The sequence below is a fragment of the Oryctolagus cuniculus genome, chromosome 1 (genome assembly GCF_964237555.1).
Source record: "Oryctolagus cuniculus chromosome 1, mOryCun1.1, whole genome shotgun sequence".
In the NCBI taxonomy this organism is placed as follows: Eukaryota; Metazoa; Chordata; class Mammalia; order Lagomorpha; family Leporidae; genus Oryctolagus; species Oryctolagus cuniculus.
In genome coordinates, this window is record NC_091432.1 from 110844634 (window position 1) to 110861205 (window position 16572).

The window sequence follows — 16572 nt, forward strand, 5'->3', positions numbered from 1 at the left end:
GACGCAAAAATCCTCAATAAAATTCTCGCCAGTAGAATGCAACAACACATCAGAAAGATCATCCACCCAGACCAAGTGGGCTTTATCCCTGGTATGCAGGGATGGTTTGATGTGCGCAAAACAATCAATGTGATACACCACATTAATAGACTGCAGAAGAAAAACCATATGATTATCTCAATAGACGCTGAGAAAGCATTTGACGCCGCAAGGGCGCTGGGACGCTGACGGTGACCCCGCCGCCTTCGCGTCAGCGTACCTAACGTCGGGGTCACGTAAACGTCGTGGGTGGGCGGCTGAGTTCATCAGCGGGCGGCGGCTAGGAAGGATGCAGCGGCGGCGGTAGCGACCCTTCTTCCAGGCCGAGAAGTCGGCGGTAATGAGGAAGCTGAGGTAGGTGGGGGCGGTGTTGGTGTTGGTGTAGGCCTGGGCAGCGAGGGTGAGGGGTGGCGCGGATAGAGGCGGCAGTGGCGGCTCCGTGTTGGGCGTCCTGCGCGGGGAAGGGCGGCTCTGCCTCGACCTAACTGAAGCCTGGGGCTTGCTAGGCGGGAAGCCTCAGTGTTCGCTGGCGGCAGCAGCAGCCAAGAACCAGAAGAACCAGGAAGCGGTGGGTGTCGGCGTGGGCGTCCCGTGGGGCGTCCTGCTCTGGACAGCGCAGTCCGTGGGCAGGCAGCAGCGGCGGCAAGGAAAGGCACGGCGGCGGGGCCATTCTGGTGCAGAGTCCGGCGGTCAGGAGCGTCGGCGGCCGGCGAGGAAGCAGGTAGGAATGGCGGTGCTGACGCGGTGGGCAGCAGCGGAGCAGGCGGCGGCGGCGGCTCTGCGTTGGGCAGCGGAAGAGAGAGGCCAGCGGTAGGGGCTTGAGATGGCAGTGGCGTCAGCATCACGTAGACACTAAAGATGAACAGGTTGGGGAGGAAAACTGGTCATAACAGTCATATTAGACAAAATGAAGGGGAAGGAAGATAGGCAGTCACTGCAAGGGAGTTTTCTCTAGCTTTGAAAGTGCCCCTTACACTAGCTTTAGGCTAACAGCCTTTGGGTGTCGTTTGTCAGATTCTTGGGGGTGCACATATGATATGGGAGCCAAGTTTCTCCTTGGGATGTCTGTGCCCTGTGTTCCAGTGCCCGGATTTGAATTCTGGATCCATTTCCAATTCCAGCTTTCCTGCTGATGTGTGTCCTGGGGAGGTATCAGGTGATGGCCAAAGTGTCTGGGTGCTTGTCAGCTACGTGGGAGACTGAGGTCCTGGCCCCTAACTTCAGCCTGACCCAGTCCTAGCTGCTGCAGGCATTTAAGGAGTGAGGGAGTAAATGGGAGTGCTCCGTCTTAGCCTCTTAAATAAATAAAGTTAAATTCTTCAAAAGTGGGTGATCTTCATCTATCCTTAAGGTTTATTTCAGAGTCACACCCATGCAGGCACATGCGCGCGCACACACACACAGTGCAGGAAACAGACATAAAGAGGGTTCTCATCTGCTGGTTGACTTCCTAATTCCCACAACTACTGGGCCTGAGCCTGGCTGAGTTGAGGATTGGAAAACTCATTCTGTGTTTCCAGCAATGGTGATGGGTACCCAAATACCTGGGGCCTATCCACTGCCCTCCAGGTCCACATTACAGGAACTAGACTCGGGAGCCAGAAGCAGGTACCCGATTTCTTGAGCCATCACAACTGCCTTCTCCATCCACCCTAATAGGAAGCTAGAGTCAGGAGCCGGAGGTGGATACTGAACCTGGGTACTTCGGGCATGGAATGCAGGTGACCTTAATTGGCTTGGTAACCAAGATTTCAAATCCTTGCCCCTCTGAATTCTAAAAATCATTACAGTTTAGTACCAGTTCTAAAAGGAAATGAAGAATTTACAACGTGTTTTAATTTCATTTCCTTCATCCATTTCTTTCTCTGCAAATAATCTTCATCTTTTTCATGTGTACACACATCTTATGTAAATGCTTTGGTACTATGTGAAGTTTTGTGACAGTATATGTAGTTTGTTTTTAATGTATCCTGTTTATAGTTAATACATTTCAATAATTGTTATTTATTGAATGTACCTTATTTTCTTAGTTCTATATTGAATTTCTGCAGTTTGGCAAATGGGTAAGCGGTGTTGTGGGGAACAAAGTAATGTACATTGGTTTTCTTTTCTTTTTTTTCTTTTAATTAGTGTTTAGCAGACTCAGTGTGTTTTGTAGACACAACTGTAAGAACACAATGATATTGCCTTCCTCCCTCCCCCTTTCTCCTTTCCACTGTGTTTCCTTCTCCTTTTTCTTTCTGTCTTTGGTTTAGATTTTGAGCCAATTTTCAAATTACGTTGCAGGAAAAAGGCTTAATACTTTACTAGATAAGTTTAATGAGTAAAAACCAAAATTATACCAGTTTAGTGAGACTATAGACAATGACTGTGAACAGTAATTGAATAGAAAAATGATCGTTTCATCCCTATGTGGTAAATCTTTAAGTAATTATAGATCATTAAAATTGTGGTAGGATCACATTTTTAACCATCGGTTTCACAAAGGCATACAACAAAATTTTACAAACTGTATTTGCAGCAGTACTGATACACACAAACATTTCTTTCTGTTGGATTCCCTGAGATTCCTCCCAGCCTCCAAGCAGTGTCTAAGTGTTCCTTTTCCCCCACATCCTTTGCAGCATTTGTTACTCTGTTGTTTGGATTTCAGCCATTCTAATAGGGGTGAGGAGATATCCCATTGCGGTTTTGATTTGAATTTCCCTGAAGCCTGGAGATGTTGAGCATTTTGCCATATGTTCATTTGCCATTTGTATTTCTTCTTTCTGAGAATTGTCTGTTGAAGTCCTTTTCCATTCCCGAACTGGATTGATTTTGTTGTTGTTGACTGTTTTAAGTTGCATATATATTTGGGATATTAATCCTTGGCAGATAGATGGTTTGCAACTATTTTTCCCATTCTGCTGGATGTCTCTCCACTCGAATTGTCACGTCCTTTGTTTCCGAGTTCGATATAGTCCTATTTCCTTAGTTTTACTTTTGTTGCCTGTGCTTCGGGGTTCCCATCCAAGAAGTTGTTCCTACACCAGTGTCTTTGAGTGTTTCCCTTACGTTTTCTTCCAGCAACCTCATAATGTCCATAATGTCAGGTCTTAAATTGGGTCTTTGATGTATCTTCAGTTGATTTTTGTATGTGAAGAGAGGTACAGATCTACTTTCGTTCTTCTACGTATATGCATCCAGTTTTGCCAGCGCTGTTTTGAAAATATTATCCTTAACTCCACTGTGTGGTCTGAGCACTTTTTTTCAGAAGTCAACTGGCTATCTGTATGTGGATTAAATTCTGGGCTCTCTCTTCTGTTCCATTGAGCTACACGTTGGATTTTATTCCATTACTAAGCTGTTTTAATTACTGTAACTTTGTAGAATGCTTTGAAACCGAGTATTATGATTCATCCAGGTTGGGCTTTCTTACTCTAGATCGCTCCAACTATTTGTGGCCTTTTGTGATTCCATATGAATTTTCTTTAAGGATTTTATTTATTTGAGAGGTAGAGTTACAGATAGTGAGAGGGAGAGACTGAGAGAAAGGTCTTCCCTTTCCCTGGTTCACTCCCCAAATGGCCGCAACGTGTTATTGTTGCTACACCATATTCAGCCATGTTGGATCTGTTCTATATTTTCTTGGAAATGAGATGATTTTTTTTCAAAGTGAATGAGTATTTGTATACTTTTAGTACTTTTAGTATGAATGCCTGTATTTGACTTACAGTGTAAAATGGGAGAGAAATACAGAGGATATAGAAACAGCATTTGAAAAATAAAAAAAAATCTGATTTACCATCAGCTGTTCTTCAAACTAACTATATTTTTTATTTCATTTAAAAGAAGGACGCCAGCACGCCCTGTACTTAATTTAATCAGATAAAGCTTTGCTTTCATTGTGTGAGCTCACAGGCTTGTTGTTGTTTATTCAGCGAATCTTTGAGTGCCTGTGTACCCCACTTCCACTAGTAGCTCTTCAGAAATTCACATTTTTGGAGGTTAATCACACATAAGGATGTTTTTGGTATAGTCTTGTGAATAATTAACAGATTCTCTGTATAAGTTCTCTTGGGTGGCAGATAACTAAGTGGGAGTGTGGAGGAGAGAGAATGAAACCTGTTTTCAATTTCCTGTGGGCTCGATTCCTTTTATTAAATTATAATCAGTGAGAAACATGGGAACGTGAGTAGCTGCTTGTTTCAGTTTTGAGTAATGATGGGAAACTGATTGTATTCTGCAGAACTCCCCATCAGGGTGTACAGTTTGATCTTCAGACCTTGTATTAGACAGTTTGGATAGGGGAGTCTTAATGTTTTGATCTTACATAGAAGAACATAGCTCTCCTCGTTGGCATCATCTTACCTCACAGGAAGAATATTGCCGTAACATGCCTGTGACCGTAGATTTCTAGCTCAGGCCACCAGAGATTAGGGATGGGGTTGAGCACCCCCTTGGCTGACATTCCTAAAGGCTGCTTCTATGTCCTACTTCAACAGAGACCAGGAGAAAGAGGAGCGAGTGAGGCAGCAGGAGCAGTGTAAAGATAGATGGCAGGCCAATTAATGGCTGCTTTACACGGTGATCTGCCCTCAAGGAGACCCAGCAAGGCCAGTCCACCCTTGAATGGCACGTGTTTAGGAAATGAGGAGTCAGGGCATTGGGCAAGTAGCTGTCATGAAGAGCCCTGTTGGCTCTGACAAGAGCCAGGCCACTGGAAGCGGAACTGCCCTCGGGGTTGAAGGACTCCTGGGTCATAACTGCAGACCCTGTTGGCCCCAGGCTAAAAAGCCTTTCCCTCTGCCCAGCTCCCAAAGTAACCACCGCCATAAGGACAGCCTAGGGTCAGTACCAATCAAGGCAGACGCCACCTATTCAATAGTAACCTCCTATTCAGGCCAGCCCTCCTCCTCGGCCAGCAAGCTGGTGGAAGTCAACGGGGTGTCTTCCCCAAGGAGGTTCACACCTCCCTTACTATGTCTCATCCAGGGCTGCATGTGAAGAGACACACAGGTCTGGACCTCACAGGTTCCTTGGCCATGCCTCACAACACACCTGATTATTACTGAACCCCTTCTGTCAGTTTCCGCTTGCATCTCAATGGGAAAACTCCCTCCTTTCTTAGATCCTGTAACAATGACTGTCCTGTGGTTTACACCCTGTGTATCTAATCTGCTTGTTAGACACCCTACATAGAACGGAGCGGTCAGGCATAAACCTGTCTTCCCATGCACTGGACAGGACTCTTGCTTTCCTATACCCCTCATTGTCCTCATTTCGGCATCCTTCCCACCATGGGCAGTGTTTCCGATTTGTCTTTTTATCCTCGTAATCATTTGCTGCCATTCCTACCATGTACAAGTAACACGTTTCAAAACCCCTTACAGGAGGGTTTGACTGCAGGAGCAACACAAGGCTGCTTGCTCTCTCCTTCTCCAATCAGTCCCATCCAGTGTATGGATACCCTGCCCCTCGTCTACGCCCATATCAGCAGGAAGTAGCCAGAAGGAAACCGGCGCCCCGCCTCTTTATCTGTACTCAAACTCAGGATTGGTGGAAGAAGGACAGATGCCTCAGCCATTTTAAAAAAGTTCTGGCTGCTCATGCCTTCTTGAGAGACCAGTTTCATCTCACATCCTGTTGTTCTTTCCCCCACAACCTGCATTCTTCCCCAGGTTTGGAAGCAGGAGGCCAAACTTGAAGAACTTGAATAGACACACTCATCTCTACCCACTGCCACCCACACCCACCCTGAGCCCACCTAAGATACAAAAAGGCCCTCCTCCCTACCTGGGTCTGGGCCCTCTGCCACGTGTTCGGTCTGTGCTTGCTGGCAGGTTGTCCACTTCTGGGAGTTTCTTTTCTTTGGCTAAATTCAGTCTGTCTGTGAGTCTTTTTATTCTGCCTGCTGTTGATCTGCACCCGTTTCCTTACATTTGGTGCCCCGTGTGAGGAGGCACTGCTCTACACCCCTTTTCCTTACGGTTAGCACGAGACTTTCTGTTTAGTCTTTACTTCAAAGTTTGTACGACAATATGTCAGAAACAACCTGACACTTGGCAGCTTCTGCAAGCTTCTGGCCTGTTCTGTAGGCTGTGTGTGCGTGTGTGTGTGTGTGTGTGTGTGTGGCTGATAGTCAAAAAGCAGACTAATACTAGTAAAATTATGTTTCTCTGGGGTGTTTTGGGTAGGATGCAAAGTGATGAAGAAAATTTTTTGCACTTAATGGTTGACTTTTGAAAACTGGTTTTTGCTTTTACTTATTTAAAAGACAAAAAGGCACAGTACAGATAGTGACAGAGTGACGGGGGGCCTGGGGTCTTCCATCCCCTGGTTCACTCCCTAAATGATTGCCATCACCAGGGCTCGCCAGAGCAAAAGCTATGAGCCTGGAACTCCGTTGAGGTCTTCCGTGTTGGTGGGAGGGCCCGACTGTTGAGACACCTGCTGCCTTGCTGGGCGCATTAGCTGGAGGCTGGATCTGCAGTGGAGCAGCTGGAACTCGAACCAGTGCCCTTCTGGGAAGCTGGCGTCACAGGCCGTGGTTACTCTGCTGTGCCTCAGTGCTAGCCCAAGTGAGGAGCAGTTGTGCAGACAGTTTCCAGGTTCACAGAAGTATCTGCCTGTTGACTGTGGAGAGATGCGTTCTGGTTTGGAATGGCTAGGGAAGTAGGAATGTAGAGGGAGATAAGTTGAAAGGAGTAGGGTTCTCTGTGACCTTCTGCCTTCTCTCTAGGTTTTATGCTGGTTTCTGTTCCTGCTGTCTCTTGCTCCTTGGAATTAATCAAAACCATTTGTGCTGAAGGCTGAATACACAAGTACCTGAATCTGTTATCATGAGACACTGACTTGATAAAGGCTACTAAGCGTTCATTCACGAAATGTCCCTTTGTAAAACTCTAGGATTAGGCCGGCGCCGCGGCTCACTAGGCTAATCCTCCGCCTAGCGGCGCCGGCACACCGGGTTCTAGTCCCGGTTGGGGCGCCGGATTCTGTCCCGGTTGCCCCTCTTCCAGGCCAGCTCTCTGCTGTAGCCAGGGAGTGCAGTGGAGGATGGCCCAGGTGCTTGGGCCCTGCACCCCATGGGAGACCAGGAAAAGCACCTGGCTCCTGGCTCCTGCCATCGGATCAGCGTGGTGCGCCGGCCACAGCGCGCCGGCCGCGGCGGCCATTGGAGGGTGAACCAACGGCAAAGGAAGACCTTTCTCTCTGACTCTCTCTCTCTCACTGTCCACTCTGCCTGTCAAAAAAAAAAAAAAAAAAAAAAACTCTAGGATTAATGACTTAGGTTTTGCATGGTTTTTAAATACAATGTATGTGAATTAAGTTAGTATTTCAGCCCTCCAAATGTCCCATTTAATTTGACCTGGACTAGTTTTATATATGCCAGCATGTAAATTTTTAAGCTTTGATATTTTGTTCATACTGCTTAGATGCTCATGCAGAGTTGTCATTTTTTTTTATCCAAGCCTAAATGTCATTTTGGTTTTAATTTGTCTCCTATTTAGCCCAGATCTACTTTTGTTAAATCTAATTTTATGGCTTTTTGCAATGATCATTTTCTTTTTATCTCTGAGCACCCTACTTGTGAAAACCTTTCAATATGCACATCTTTGGATGACACAGAGATCTCTACCCATTGGTCCAAGTCTTTCTATAACAAATATGTAATATGAAGCTTTTATATCGACTTTTACTTGATGTGCACTTTTCTTTCAAGTGCAATAAACTTTCTAATGTATGAGGATTCAGTTCTCCTTTACAAAGCTTTATGTGTCCTGTTTTCGTGTTTGCGTAAGTGTTTGTAACTGTTTTTGTAATTCCTTGTCTGAGGCTATATGTGGGGACATGCCTGAAGAATGGCTTCTTTGTTGTTGTTAACTATTTATTCATTTGCAAGGTAGGGTTACAGAGAGGCAGAGAGAGTGAGAACACTGGTTCATTCTCCAAAGGGTTGCAATGACCAGAGCTGTGCCGGTGTAAAGCCAGGATCCATTCTGCTTCTGGTCTCCCACGTGGATGCATGGGCCCAAGGATTTTGGCCATCTTCTACTGCTTTCCCAAGTCATAGATAGAGCTGGATAGGAAGTGGGGCAGCCGGGACGCAAACCAGCACCCATGTGGGATGCCAGCACTGCAGGTGGCGGCTTTAGCAGTTTTGCCACAGCACGGGCCCCAGGAATGGTTTCTTGAATTTGTGTGTGTGTGTGTGTGTGTGTGTGAGAGAGAGAGAGAGAGAGACAGAGAGAGAATAATAGATAAAGATTTTTTTATCCACAGATTCACTCCTTGAATGACCACAATGGCCAGGCCAAAGCTACGAGCCAGGGACTCATTCCAGACCTCCCACATGGGTGGCAGGAGTCCAAGGACTGGGGTTGTCTTCTGCCCTCCTAGGCGCTTTAGCAGGAAGCTGAATCAGGAGCCGAAGAGCCAGGATTCAACATCATAAGTCCAATATGGGAAGCTGGTGTCCCAAATGCTTTTAACCCTCTGAACCACACCTCCAGATCCACTCAGATCTGTCCAGCATCAGACAGAATCTACTTTGTGTTATTGATCGTTAATCTCATTTTCACACGGAATTTGCACTAGTAATGGCTCAGGGAATGCTGACAAATGGGGAAGCATGGCTCTGAGTCTGCCTTGGTGGAGCGTGGGGCTTCCTAGGCAGGGAGGTGTAAGTCCATGGTGGCGGCAGCAACACAGGGGGCAGCTAGGGAGCAGCAGGTGGCGGGGGTGCTGGTGAGACGAGGGGCAGCGGCGCTGAAGGGTAGTTCCTCACGGGCGGCAGCAGCAGCGGTGCCTTGGAAGTGTGAGGCATCGCAGGCTGGGAAAGGTGAGTCTGCCTTGGTGGCGCGTGGGCAGGGACGTGCAGTTGGGAGGTGGCGTTGACTGTGGCAGTGTGTGGGCTAGTGCAGAGAAGCAGGCAGCAGCGGAGAGGCAGTGGCGAAGAAGCCTCAGGCCACGGGCGGGGAAGTGTGGGGTGCAGGTCCCCTTGGAGCTGGGGGGAATCTTGGGTTTTCATGGCCTGCGCACAGAGATGCTCCACTCTCCCTGCCTTTGCATCGTGGCGTCCAAGAGGAAAGGGAGGGTGAGGGGTCAATATTCTTTGGGTGCTGGTTGTCCACAGCCACTGTCTGGCAGTCAGCTTTTCCCCTGGGGACAGGCTGCCTGCTAGCAGGGAGTTCCCTGCATCATCTGGGAACCCTTGGCTCGCAGAGTTGGTGATCCTGGTGGTGCTGGGTTGAGAGCTAACAGGTGTGGGCAGTGCAGGTGGAGGGCCAGATGGCGGGTGTGCCAGGACCAGCCTCTCTCGCCTGGAGGTTGTCGTCCACAGCATTTAGCTGGCTTTGTGATTTGGGTGCCGATGAGACTGTGGCTACAAGTTGTGGCAGGAGTGAACGTCCACTTCAGGTTGCAAGCCCAGTGTCTGACAGGGCCCTCACTATTTGTGGAGGGTCTGGGAAGCAGCAGCCGGCACACAGACGGTGGGCTGCACCCTGGGAGAGTGGCTGGGCACTCCTGTATTCCTGCTGGGACAAAATGTTGATGGTGGAATATTTTATGTATTTTAATTATTTATTTTTTGTTGTTTCCAATAAAAACTCTTTCTTTGGTTTTACTAAATTAAAAGGAATAATTACCGTGCATTCTAGAATATTTTTAAGTTGATGGGACAGGCAGATGTATTTGAAATATTTTTGTCTTAGATGATTTACAGTGTGGAGGATTTTCCCTATTGTCACAGAGTTTGAGTTTCTTTAAATTTTTTTTTATGTGACTGATGTGGAGAGAAAATTTAAGATTACCAAGGTTTTTTTTTTTTCTTGGTTATTGCTGTTGTCATTTCCTATTTATTTCTGTTGACATGAATTGTTACTAAGCAGACATATTTTAATATTAACCAGTGAGAAAGGATTGTTTTTGGCCTGTACTCATATTATGACATCAGGACCGGCCTTCAGTTAGGCATTACAAATGAAGAGATTGGAGAGGAAAACTTTTCATAATTGTTATAATATGCTAAATGAAGGGAAAGGAAGATATGCAGAAACATCCAAGGGAGTTTTCCTTTAGTTTTGAAAGATCACCTAGTACTAGCTTTAGGCTTTTTAACAGCCTTTGGGTGCCATTCGTCAGTGCTAAAAGCTTTCTTGGGGGCACACATTTGGTGTGGGAGTTAACTCAGTCCTTGGGATGTCTGTGTCTTGTGTTACAGTGCCAGGATTTGAATTCTGGATCCATCTCCAATTCCAGCTTTTCTGGTAATGTGTGTTCTGGGAGACATCAGGTGATGGCTAAAGTATCTGGGTCCCTGTCACCTACATGAGAGACTGAGTTCCTTGCTCCTAGCTTCATCCTGACCAAGTCCTAGCTGTTTGCAGGCATTTGAGGTGTGAGGGAGTAGATAGGAGGGCTCTCTTTGCCTTTCAAATCAATGAAGTTAACATTTTTTCAAAAATGTGATTTTTACATTGAAAATGTATTTCAGAAGCACATACTGATACATGTCAGCACACACACACACAAACACACACACTGCAAGAAACAGATATAAAGAGGACTCCCATCTGTTAGTTCACTTCCTAATTACCACACCTGCTGGTCCTGAGACTGGCTGAGCTGAGGAGCTGGGAACTCATTCCATGTTTCCCACACGGGTGATGGGTGCCCAAATGCTTGAGCCATAACCATTTCTCTCCAGGTCCATAGTACAGGAAGCTAGAGTCAGGAGCCAGAAACAGGTACTCGGTTTCTTGGGCTATCACAACTGCCTTATAGGTCCACATTAATAGGAAGCTAGAGCTGGATGTGGATACTTAACCCAAGTACTTGTAGTGTGGAATGAGGTGACTTTAATTGGCATGTTAACCAATGTTTCAAAGATTTTTTCTTGTGACATCATGTGTAGTTTTTTTTTTAATCAGGCCTTAAGGCATTCATATATGGCTGAAGAGCCCATGAGAGTATTTTAGGCATGGAAAGCCAAGACACTCTGGGGGGGGGGGGGGGACCTAAATGAAAGATCTCTGGGAGTGAGATCCCAGTGGAAAGAACGGAGCCATCAAAGAAGGAGGTACCTTTCTCTGAAGGGAGGAGAGAACTTCCACTTTGACTATGACCCTGTCGGAATAAGATCGATGTCGGCGAACCCAAAAGGCTTCCATAGCCTTGGCAACTCACGACTAGAGCCTAGGGAGATTACTGACGCCATAAACAAGAGTGTCAAATTGTTAAGTCAACAACAGGAGTCACTGTGTACTTACTCCTCATGTGGGATCTGAATCCTACATTAAGTGAAGAGCACAACAAATAGTATAAAGAACAAAATACTGTTCCTCAATAGTAGAGACAAGGGCTGTAAACAATCATTGAGCTCCAAATGGTTTTCTAAGAAGCATTCTCTGAGTTTTCCTTTCGTGTGGCTGTTTGGCATAATAGTTAATAAGCTGGTTGGGATGCCTGCAAATCATATTGGAGAGCCTGGGTTCAAGTTACTGCTCCACTCCTGATCCTGTCTTACCTGTAATGCACACTATGGGACAAAGCAGATAATGGCTTATGTGGTTGGGTCCCTGTTACCCGCATGGTAAACGTGGATTGAGTTCCAGGCTTCTGACTTCAGCCTGACTCAGCCCTGGCTGTTGTGGAAAATTAAGTAAACTAGTGATTGGAAGATACCTCTCTTCTCTGTGACTCTGCATGCCTCTCCCTCTCTCCCTCTCTGCCCCTCTCTTTTCCTCTCTCTATCCATTTCACTTTCTTTCACATAAAAATGAATACATATTAAAATTTCGGTCTTATTAGTGTTTTGAGATCTTTCTTCACTTGAATTTATATTACAGAAATAAAAGCAATTTGATAGAAGTGCCTTAGAAATTGAGTGAGATGACTTAACAAATTGACACTCTTGTTTATGGCGTCAGTAATCTCCCTAGGCTCTTGTCATGAGTTGCCAAGGCTTGATTTGAATGGAATGGGAGAGGGAGCGGGAGATGGGAGGGTTGCGGGTGGGAGGGAAGTTATGGGGGGGAAAAGCCATTGTAATCCATAAGCTGTACTTTGGAAATTTATATTTAGTAAATAAAAGTTAAAAAAATAATGAAAAAAAGAAATAGCATCAGATGGATCTGGCTTAGTGTCATAGCAGGTAAAGCTGCCATGTGTTACAAAAGCATCCCATACCTGTGCCAGTTTGTGTCCTGGCTGCTCCACTTCAACTCCACTCCCTGCTAGTGCCTAGGAAAAGCAGCAGAAGATAACCTAAGTGTTTGGGCCCCTGCCACCCATGAGGGAGACACAAATGAAGTTCCTGGCTCATGACTTTGGTTTGGCCAGGGGTTGGCTATGGGGCCAACTGGAAAGTGAACCAGTGGATAGAGGATCTTTCTCTGTCTCTCTGTTATTGGACTTTCAAATAAATGTCCTTTCAAATAAATTGTCCTTGTCTACAAGTGCATTGCTGCGGTCCAGTTAATGGTGGTCTGACAACAATATGCCACTCTTTAAGAACTGGGTTATGCCGCTCTTTAAGCGCCAGATTGGGAGCTCCATACATCCGCCCACGGCCACTGCCAAGATGTAGAGATACACTACATCATACCCTGAGTTGCTGAGGTGGTAGCCAGTGACGGGTAAGATCCCCGGGACAGCCCTTACCAGCTGGAGTGGTAGTCAAGGACGGGTAAGATCCCCAGAGGGGGACAACCTAAGACAGACATGCTCCCTAAAGGGCTGATCCCACTCAGAGGGGACAACCTAAGACAGGCACACTCTCCGCTCAGTTCCTCTTCCTCTCTTTAATATAAAACAAAAAAGGGGGAATCTGTGGGGAAATTAGGCACACGTGGCAATTCAAAGATGGCGCCCAAAGGAAGTAAGGTGGGCGGTGCCCAAAGTCGTTTACCACCAAAGCTGATTGGCCGCACAGCATCTTTACAATTAAGGAATAGAGCCGGATAACCCAGGAAGAATTGTGGAGCTTCCTTTTATTTTTAGCTCCTGCTATCAGGACTGTGGTAACTCAGCTCATTGATGTATGTGGAAGTGCTTTCTTAGAATTATCCTTTCCTAATAAAGATATTTCTCTATAAATGGCTCTAAAATCTTAGAAAAATAGACCATCTACATAATATTCTCAGGACCAGGGAACTTAACTTTGGAAAGTTTCATCTATTCAAATATTATTCAGATATCACGTTCTTATAGTATGGTGGCTACATAGGTTAGATATCAGAGTGTTAAGCTAATTTTTTAATATAGCCTAATATAATCAACTTTTATTCTTTGATTTGCTGCAGTTCAGAGAGAGGATTTCCAATTCTGATATTTTAAAATATTCTCCTGTGAGTTTTTTTTCACTTTAACGGATTTGTCATCTTCCATTAAATCTTTGAGCTTTTGGAATTTCTGCTTCTAAAATGTTTGAAGTTTGGTTCCAACATTTTTCCAGTTGGGCACCATTTATTACAAGCCTTTCATTGTTTAAGTGCACAGATTATTATTTAGTTTCAGAGGAAGATTAATATTCCATTGAGTATCAGTGAAAATTCCTTTTTATTTTTAAAATTTTATATATATATATATATTCTCATTTTATTTAAAGTGGAGTGGCATAGACTAACAATGAGGGATAGTCCATATGCTGGTTTATTTGCAACATGTCCACAGCAGCAGTTGGTTGGGCTGAAGCCAGAAGTTCAAAACATTTGAATTCTCAAATGGGTGGCAGGAACCCAAGGACTTGTTCTGTCATCTTTTGCCTCCCAGAATGCGCATTAGTAGGAAGACACATCAGAAGTGGAGGAGCCATGACTTGAGCGAGGAACTTGGGTGTGGGATTTGAGTATCCCAAGCAATGATTTAGCTCCTGAGACAATTGCCCATCCCCTTACTTAGGTTTTCAGTGGACATAAAAAGGAAAATGACACGCTACATAAAATTCACTTACTTTAAAATTGCATCATGAAGACTGGAAATAGTACAATAAATTTCAGAACATGGAAAAAGAAAATATTTTGAGAATATCACAATTTTAAAAGATTGCTTCAGCAGTCTTTAAAATCATTTGTAAATGAGTGAGGAAACATTAACAAAAACAATGATCTAGTCTAGTGTACAGCTTAATATTCTGGCTGTTAATATTAGAATGCTACATTCTAAACTGGATCATGAGAAACAAAAAATTAAAAAGTGAAAATTGAACACATCTATCAAAAAGCAGAGACTGTAGGGCCAGTGCTGTGTTCTAGCAGGTAAAGCCGCCTGCTGTGCTGGCATCCCATATGGGTACCGGTTCATGTCCCAGCTGCTCTACTTCTAATCCAGCTCTCTGTTGTGGCCTTGTAAAGCAGAAGATGGCCCAAGTACTTGGGACCCTGCACCCACGTGAGAGACTAGAAGAAGCTCCTGGCTCCTGAATCCTTGCTTTGGATCAGTGTAGCTCTGGCCATTGTGGCCATTTGGGGAGTGAACCAGTGGATGGAAGACTGTCTCTTTCTCTCTCTCTCTCCCCCTTCGTCCATCTGTCCCTCCCTCCCTCCCTTTCTCTGCCTCCCTGTAACTCTGCCTTTCAAATAAATAAATATTTAAAAAAACATAGACTGAAACACAAGCTAAATCATCTGGTACTAGACTGACTACTATATACCCAATTATGATCAAAGTTAGATATCAATAATAGACCTGAACTTTCATTTCTGGAGAACAAGAGATGAGAGATTTTGTTTTATGACAAAATGAATTTTTATGTGTGAAGCATAAAAGATAAAAACGAAATTCTTGTTTCTGGCATTGTTTGCACTGTGTTCTAAGCCACCACTTGTGATGTATACATCCCATATCTAATGTTGAATCAAGTCCCATCTAAGAATTAGTCAGAAATTATGTATATGCTTAGATTGATGGGTGAAAATATTTTCCGTGTACATTGTAGGCTTCAGTCTGAAATTTTGGAAATGAAAGATATCGTCAAACTGCATGCTGGCAGTATTGAAGAGCTGCAGAAAAATCTGGTAAGACCAAGTTCAGTAAGTCAGTCTCTTAACCTATGTCACACTGAGAAGGTGTTTCTATATCTCTGCTAGGAGATTGGGAAAATATTTTGCCTAACAAGAAAAGTCTCATTGAGAAGTATATTTTTCTGTATTTATGCAGATACTACTTGCTACTACCAAAGCAAATCTGCTAACCTTTATAGAAGGAATGGACTGAACTCATAAAATTGTTTAAGTAGTCAGATTACATTTTAAAATTCTAATTGTGTTACATTAGAAAACAATATTTTGTTTACAGTGGATCTTTTAGATCCTTTCATCAGTTGATGGACATTTCCATGATTTCTACCTTTGGTCTACTGTGAGTAGTGTTGTGATGGTCATGGTTGTAGAAATGTCACTTGGAGTCCCTAGTAATATTTACAGTACCTTTTGAAGTGTGAATAAAATCAAGTGATGACATGGTATGGAATTCTGAATCTCTTTGGTTAAAATCTAAACTCTTCATTGGGATTTAATAGTAAATTTATTTGAGAGTGTAAGTTGTACTCCTTATCCAGAATGTTACTGGTTCATTATGCATGCTTTTTCACCACAAGGAATGTTACATCTTTGGGTTCTTAAAAGGAAATAGGTGCCATTGATTATCTAGAAATGACTACTCTGGCATTGTCTTACAGAGTTCCATAATGCTCTGAACACTGCAGGTTCGGAAACAAACTTTCACCTGTTAGTCTACATTCATCAGCCTTTATAAGGACTTAGTTCAGTCTCACAAAAGATAGATGTGTAATCCAGGATTCCAATTGATGGATAGTGAATACCATATAAAAATTTATCAAGTAAAACAGGATTACCCTGTCTTTCATGTCCTTGTTCATAAAAATTACTCACAAGGTTACATGTAAACACTTGAGATTGTTGATTTTACCAAATAGTTTCTTTAAATGTCAATAGAGTGCTGTTGCATTATGCAGATATTTATATCTACAGAACAAGAACATTTGTGTTGACCAGTCATTTTCATGAATTAGGAAACACTGAAACATTCTTTTACTCTAGACTTGCAGTAAATGAGTTCAAACTATGTCCATGACAGGGTGTTGATGATGGATTTTTGTGGATAAGAATGCCAGGAAATTCAACATACAAATAATAATAAATTCTATACTCCTAAAATACTTTTAATGTTTTTATCTTGCCATATTTAAAACCATGATGAACTCAACAGAAATGCTCAGACCTAAAAGAAAGATTTTTGAAAAGATTTTGAATTATGTGGATTACCTTGACAGTTCATGCCAGATTTCCAGATGAACTAAAGCAAAGATGCTGCACCACATAATACGTTTCCCTTGTAACTTTTTAACTATTTTAGTTGGTATAATTTTGTTATTCATGCCAACTTGTCTTCAACCAAAGGCGTTTCACTGTCAACTGATGTGTTCTTATAACCTCTCAGCAATTTTTAATGGTCCCTCCTTTTTATCAAATTATAAATGTGCAAATTTCAGCAACATTAAGTTCCTCACAGGTATTTTTCTTATTC

At 43.9% G+C, this 16572-nt stretch overlaps 1 long non-coding RNA gene across 1 annotated transcript in view; it reads left to right on the top strand.

Moving 5' to 3' along the window:
* Positions 1-228: 228 nt before the first annotated feature.
* LOC127488152 (uncharacterized) overlaps positions 229-16572 on the top strand; it is a 39083-nt gene continuing 22739 nt past the window's right edge. Inside the window, exons 1-3 of the long non-coding RNA XR_011390883.1 lie at positions 229-393; positions 546-760; positions 14963-15041. This is a non-coding gene — a long non-coding RNA (uncharacterized lncRNA). The remainder of the gene's footprint in view (positions 394-545; positions 761-14962; positions 15042-16572) is intronic.